Genomic DNA, 7636 nt, shown 5'->3' with positions numbered 1-7636 from the left:
AAACAGTTTTCATTCTAAGCAATATGGCCTGCAATCCCCTAATAGAGAGAATGATCCAGGTCCCTTAGGGTTAGTGGCATGTCTACAGAAGGGATTTGTGCCAGCTCATAATGCTGATATTTACTGGCTGGAGTAACACAGGGGGAAGTATGGACTGGGGAAGACATTCACGTAACATTTCTCAATCAGAACACCAGTTTCCTAACATAACTATGGTACATTCATAAACAATAGAACACCAACAAGTATAAAACCAAACTGAACAATTCTTCATAAGATCAACTATCACAAGATCAACAATAATAAGATACAAAACAAAGATACAACCCCCCCCCCAAAAAACATCAATAGCAAAACGTCCCTCCCCAGCAACAAAAACCCTCTAAACAACACCCCAGTTCAATAGCCCAGAGTGTGAGAATGTCGTAACTAGATTTTATAAAAGGAGAAGATGGAGTTATATCCATGTTCAAATCTCACCCCCAGATGTGCTTTTAGCATTACACATATAATTATAAATAAGAAGAGTGCACAGTCCCTTCTGTGTTCTCACTGAAGGATGATTACAAAGGAAGAATTGAGCTGCTCTTTACAGGACCATCAGAATATGCTGCATGACACAAAGTGTGCAGAACTTTCTGATTCCCTCCCACCACTCAAGCTCATTGACTAGTAATCTGCTAATTATATCTAAAAGTATGTTTATTGACAATTTATTTTATTCAACAGGCAAGTGGTTCTCTCTCTTTCACTCTCTCTGGTGTTCTGTTTTGTGGTATTAAGTGGAATCTCCTATTGTGCCTCTACAATGACTTAATAAAGGATAAAAAGAAAGTCTACCTTGTTTTCATGTGTTTCAAAGTACTACAACTATGCAGAACACAACGTGTTTTGTCACAAAGGAGAAATGAAATACAGGGTTATATTTTAATCGGATCAAACGGTTGTTTGAAAGCAGAAACATTTTATAAGGCATCGCTTTTTCTTCCTGCAAATAGTCCTAAAAATAGTCCTAGAAATAGTCCTAAAAAACAGAAATGCATATGGTTTTCATTCTAAACGATATGGCCCACCCATCTCAACAGAGGGAACGATCCAGGTCTCTCTGAGTGAGTGGCCTGCCTACAGGAGGAATTTGACTGACTGAGGAACTTTCCACAAATACCATTTAGAGTGGCATAGTTGCTGTGTGTACACAAGCACCAACCTGATTTGTGTGTGGAGGGGGTTGATGGTGTTATTCTGGAGACCATTGCTTCACACCACTTCCCTCTGATCAGTAGAGCTGATCCAGGCTACATTCAGCAGGGGGCGTTGTTTCTATTCAGTCCCTAACCCACACATCAGTTACAAGGAGATGCTTGGACCACCTACCCACACCCCAGATAATGTCCTGGGTTTAATGTCGGGCTCAGGCTGGTAGAAAATGCCTCTTGGTTTAGCAAAGGGGTAATCTTGATGGTTCATATTTCTCCTTTTAAATTTAAAAAATGAATTTATGGCTGTGTTTTCAGTTGATCAAATGGTTGTTTACAAGCAGACGGATTTTACAAGACATACCTTCTTCTTCCTTTATTTCCCTTTCTTCTTCTTTAACACTCTGCTCTTCATTCTGTGAGAAAGTTCCCCTTTCTCTGGCGCCTTGAGATGTGGAGCGGGGGGCTGGGGGAATCATAAGGAAGTTCAATTTAGCTTGGCATCTAAGGGCACCACCAGAATAGAGTACCCTAAAGGATTTTTGTATTTGCACCCAACTACGGATTATAGAGCTGTAGGACTCTATGGTAAAAGTCCCAAGGCAAGGATGTAGGAGTGGGTAAATGCTGTGGATTGGGGTAGTCTACTTGTGGCTGTTCAGATATTGCTGGACTCCAGCCTCAGCCAGCATCAGCAGGGATGATGGGAATTGTAATCCAGCTACAGTACAGTACTGTTAAAATCACAGATAAGTCATCTGTGCTATAAGCCATTTGAGGGGGATTGTACCCTCTGTTGAATTCTTTTTGTACATCTGCAGACCTTGTGCAGAGGCAGATCTAGGGGAGCATGGCTGGTTCGGCCACACTGGGCACAGAGCTTCTGGAACACTGCAGCAGGTGACACAACTATGAAGTCCTACAGAAGGCCAGATTTGGGCGTCACACGGGACACCACTGAAATGTGAAAAGCCAGGGTCCACCATTGTCTTGTAATTACTCTGAGCATGTAGATAAATCTCTCTTGAGTCTCGAGATTATAGTTTTGGCTATAATCTTATCTGCACTCATAGGAGCCAAGTCCCTGGGGGCTGAGGGGTCTTTGCCCCCCAATAAAATATTTGAGGGGGGCTGCCCCCCAAATTGATGGGCATTGCTGTGCAAATGGTGTGTGCGCACTGCATCTTGTGATTGATTATGTGGAGAGGGGCTTACCTGGGGCCCCCAATATTTTATGCAAGATGGCCGCACTGCCTGTACTCCACTCCTCACATGAATTCGCTATTAGAGAGAGTGATTTATACGGTACCTTTGTGTTTGAATCTCCAAACAGTGACTGCAAGAGCGAGAAGAGCGAGAAGAAGAAAGACAAATGTCACTCAAAAGGCAGTGGAGGAACAAGAATTCTCTGAGGTACTGTTGCCTGAAAGAAAGAAATGACAGAGAATGAGGGTTGTCTTTTTATATGCTGTGATAGTCAGACAATCAGGCAGTATGATCAATCAACTGAAAACCTTTCGATCGATTAAAAATATGTTCCTAATTGACCAGGCAGCAGATATTTAAAGAATGTTAACCATTTTAAATGGAACCACTTGAGTTCTGAGATTTTTGGAGTCATTGCCATCTATCCAGGGAATCAGTATCAGTTGTGGCAACAAGAACTCATGGAGGACAATGGAGAAGACTCTGGCAACACATTATTCCAGAAGTTCAGCCTGGTCCTTTCTTTTGCTGATCGGATTATGATGTCGCAAAGAGAGTAGTGGGAAATATAATTGTAAGGGGGCCTGTTTTCCTTTGTTACCCCCCTCCCCTGCCCACATCAATCAACCAAAAAAGATGAAATACATTGTGCCACTTTATAAGCATAGATGCAAAAATAGGATGCAATTCACCCTAGTGAATAGATGACCCAGGTTCCTGCTCAGTTTGCTGAGCGGTCACTAACTCTTAATGATCAAATTCAAGGCCACTGCTTTCCCCCCCTTATGGCTCTTCATCTTTAAACCAGTCTTGGACTGGGAAGCTTTTCAAAGAGAGGGTGCCTTCAAATAGGACTGTCCTTTGGAAAGAAGAGGTCATCTCTGGTGATTATTGTAGCTTTAAATTTTACACCACAAATGCAAAAGTTAGGCCTGAGCTATTTCCTCCGTGCCCGTCCTACTTTGTGATTCATACCTTTTGAAGATTCAACAACCAGAACAGTTTGGGTCTGAGCACCCCAGTCCTTGGTCTTGACAATGCAGCTGTAGCTCCCTCCATCAGCCTTTTTGGCCATTTTCAGCATCAAGGAAACATTTCCAGTGTCCAGTCCCTCTTTGGCAAACACTGCTCTGGGCTCGTAGCCTTGCCCAAATGTTTCCTGGCCAGTGAAAGCTGTGAACTGGTAGATGTTCTCCGTGTTGTCATCTACAGTTTTTTTCCACTGAACTTCCACGTTTTGTGGCAGTGTCCCAGAAGAGCTCTGGCATGGCAAGATGACATTTTGCCCCACATATCCAATGACAAATAGGGCAGAGTTTAGTTCAAAATGGTCTGGGGGGGAAAATCACAAATAATAAAGGCAACAACAGCACCACCATGTCTAAGTTTGAAACGTTTCCTCAAATGGTACATCTAAGGGTTTGGATTTCCTACAGAAGGAGCAAATATTTTCCCTCCACATGACTTTGTGTACATGGAGGTGAGTGGTGAGATTGGGGAATATTCTGATTGAGAGGAACAGGCAGCCTTTACAAGGATCTCACTGGATCTATGGGCCAGACTTGTCTACAGACGTTTGACGCACTTGCACGGAATACCATTTTTAAGGTTCATTTTGAGATCATTTGCTGATGGCTACACTATCTGATTATCACTATCGGGGAAGTTTTGAATTAAACGGCCTCGGCCCAGTATACCTGAAGGAGCGTTTCCATCCCCATCATTAGCCTGGATGCCGAGGTCCAGCTCCGAGGGCCTTCTGGCAGTTCCCTCAAAGTGAGGTTACAGGGAACCAGTCAGAGGACCTTCTTGGTAGTGGTGCCCACCCTGTGGAAAGCCCTCCCATCAGATGTCAAGGAAATAAACAACTATTTGACTTTTAGAGGACATCTGAAGGCAGCCCTGTTTAGGGAAGTTTTTAATGTTTGATGTTTTATCATGTTTTAAATATTCTGTTGGGTGCCGCCCAGATGGGCAGGGAAATATTATTATTATTATTATTATTATTATTATTATTATTATTAGAGTTCCTGTATTTACAGTAGATTCTCTTCAGCTGGCTTTTGGCCTGTTTGCACTCTTTGTCAAACCAGCTGGAAGACCCCAATGATCTTTGTGAGCCACTACTCAGTTCTCAAGTGGTTTTGCAATCTGTCAGTCAAGGTTATAAATAAGTTCATAGCCTCAACAGCAGAGGTAGCTGAGATGATAGAAGCAGGAGAAGCCTTTAAATCAACTATGAAGGAGGTGAGTGTGTGTAGCTCAATAGTAGAGAATGCAGGTCTGAGATTCAATCCCCAGCATTGGCAGGTAGAGCTGGGAGAGAACCCTGCCTGAAATTCTGGAGAGCTGCTGCCAGTCAGTGCAGACAGTATTGAGCTAGATGGATCAGTGGTCTGAATTCAGTATAAGGGTTAGGCTGCTTTCAAACAAAACTACAGTTTGCTCACTGAACTCTTCTCACACCAAAGCCTCATCCGTTACTGAGACACCCTCCTGCTGAACAGTGACTACCCCACCTTCCCTTTGAACATTTCATTGCTTACTCCTACTTGAAATGAGAGTAAGATGTAGGGAGGCAGAAAGAATTAATTAGCTTTTCCGCAGGGCCACTGCAGCTCCTAGTTTCCCCATGAGAATCAGTCGATTTATAATGCAAACACAATCAAGATGGAGGCAGACACCTTTCCAAATTCTGCTACTGCTTCTCCACTGTCAAGTAGGAAAGGAGAAATTGCAAAGATCCGCCAATGAGAACGCACACAATGATTTCTGTGTCACAACATGCCTAAAAGTCCTTCTTGGCTAAGACCATGGCAACAAAACATTTTGCTGCTGCTCTACACTTCTTACCTGATGAAGGGATCAGTGCCAGGACTACAATATAGAAAGAACCAAGAATGAGATGGACAATTTCTTGAGATTTATTGATCCCCATCCTTCTTTAGACCGCTCCGATCTGAAATATGAGCACCAGCACCAGCAAACATAATTAGGAGCAAAAGCTTTGTGTTTTGAAGCCCCTCTCTGTTACATCCTCATCTATCCCAACAAATCATAGCAATCCAGGTGTCAAAGTCAAGGAGAATAATATGCTTTAATTCTGTGAAGTTTTTTTTTTTGCTTGTTAAAAAACTCCCTTTTGTCAATAGCTACTTCCATGTGGAAATTTAATGTAGCTGGGATTTAGAAGTCCTTCTTGCTAATATTCACAACAAGAGCAAGTTTGCAAATGACACCAAATTGGGAGGGGTGTCTAATACCCCAGAGGACAGGATCACACTTCAAAATGACCTTAACAGATTAGACAACTGGGCCAAAGCAAACAAGATGAATTTTAACAAGGAGAAATGTTAAGTACTACACTTGAACAAAAAAAATAAAAATGAAAGGCACAAATACAGGATGGGAGACACCTGGCTTGAGAGCAGTACATGTGAAAAGGATCTAGGAGTCTTTGTAGACCACAAACTTGACATGAGTCAGCAGTGTGATGCAGCAGCTAAAATAGCCAATGCAATTCTGGGCTGCATCAATAGGAGTATAGCATCTAGAAGATCAAGGGAAGTAATATTACCACTGTATTCTGCTCTGGTCAGACCTCACCTGGAGTACTGTATCCAGTTCTGGGCACCACAGTTCAAGAAGGATACTGACAAGCTGGAACGTGTCCAGAAGAGGGCAATGGTCAAAGGCCTGGAAACGATGCCTTATGAGGAACGGCTTAGGGAGCTGGGTATATTTAGCCTGGAGAAGAGAAGGTTAAGGGGTGATATGATAGCCATGTTCAAATGTATAAAAGGATGTAATATAGAAGAGGGTGAAAGGTTGTTTTCTTTTGCTCCAGAGAAGCGGACACGGAGCAATGGATTCAAGCTACAAGAAAGAAGATTCCACCTAAACATTAGGAAGAACTTCCTGACAGTAAGAGATGTTCGACAGTGGAACATGCTGCCAAGGAGTGTGGTGGAGTCTCCTTCTTTGGAGGTCTTTAAGCAGAGGCTTGACAGCCATAAGTCAAGAATGCTTTGATGGTGTTTCCTGCTTGGCAGGGGGTTGGACTGGATGGCCCTTGTGGTCTCTTCCAACTCTATGATTCTAAGACACATCTCTTTACCTTGGCCTTCGACACTTCAGATATTTACTTTTGAGGCTGATCTTATTTTTCTGGTTGTAAAATGTTTTAGCTGACTTTTCATAATGCATTTTTACATTGTTGAAATCCGACCTCAGACCATAGGGTAAAGTACAAGTGGGGGGGGGGGGGCGGGGCGGGGCGAGTGAAGAGAAATGTAAAATAATGATTACGACAAAAGTATCAAAATCAGCTACAATAATATCTGCTGGCATTCCGCAGCTAGGGAGGTTTTGGATGGTGAGGGGTTTTGAAGAAGAAATCCTGTCATGCGCTTTCTGAGGTACTGCAGTGACAATAAGGGACATTACCACATGAAAAATGGGGACCTAAACAAAATTTTGCATATCATTCCTGCTTCCCAACAGGGCTGCTGCTGCTGCTGCTTGGGAGTCCAGTCAGTCTGGAGCAAGAGCCATGTACAGTAAAGCTTTTTTTAAAATGCAGTTTGTAGAGAGAGGGAAGCTTTCAGGAGTTGAAGCGAACTGGATACATTATTATTTTCCATCTTCCTGAAACCACACAGTAAATAAACCTGTGTGGTTTAGGTTTGTAGTTGGTTGCTTGCCTCATTCTGATTGTTTTATTGCTATAGAGCAGGGGTGGCCAACTCCCAAGAGACTGCAATCGACTCACAGAATTAAAAACTGGCAGTGACCTACCCCCCTTTGGGGGGTTCAGGTCAAAGTTGTTGAGTTTTTTCAGGGAGGAGGTAAAATGTTGAGCTTTTTTTTAGGGGAGCCACAGTTGTTCAGCTTCTTTGGGGGAGCCAATGATCTGCCAGTGATCTACTGGAGACGTCCAGTGAGCTACCTGTTGGACATGCCTGCTATAGAGTATTGGGTAGGGATGGGAGAGAAATTTGGTTTGGTTCACATTTCAATGAGAATCTACTTAATCTGCGCTTGCTAAAAAGACACACGAAAGTGAAACACAGCGATCCTTCAAAATTCACACTGACTCTTGCGATGCAGTTCTCCAAGCAAAATCTGTGTACAAAAATGCACACATTAGGGGAAGGTGAGCACTAAAATGTCTGGGTCTTGTTGGCTGTTAGAAAACATACTGTAATATCATCGTTTAGTCATCTTAGTAGTGT

The sequence above is a fragment of the Zootoca vivipara genome, chromosome 13 (genome assembly GCF_963506605.1).
Source record: "Zootoca vivipara chromosome 13, rZooViv1.1, whole genome shotgun sequence".
Taxonomy (NCBI): Eukaryota; Metazoa; Chordata; class Lepidosauria; order Squamata; family Lacertidae; genus Zootoca; species Zootoca vivipara.
The sequence above is the reverse complement of the archived record's forward strand: the minus strand, read 5'-3'. Positions refer to the sequence as shown.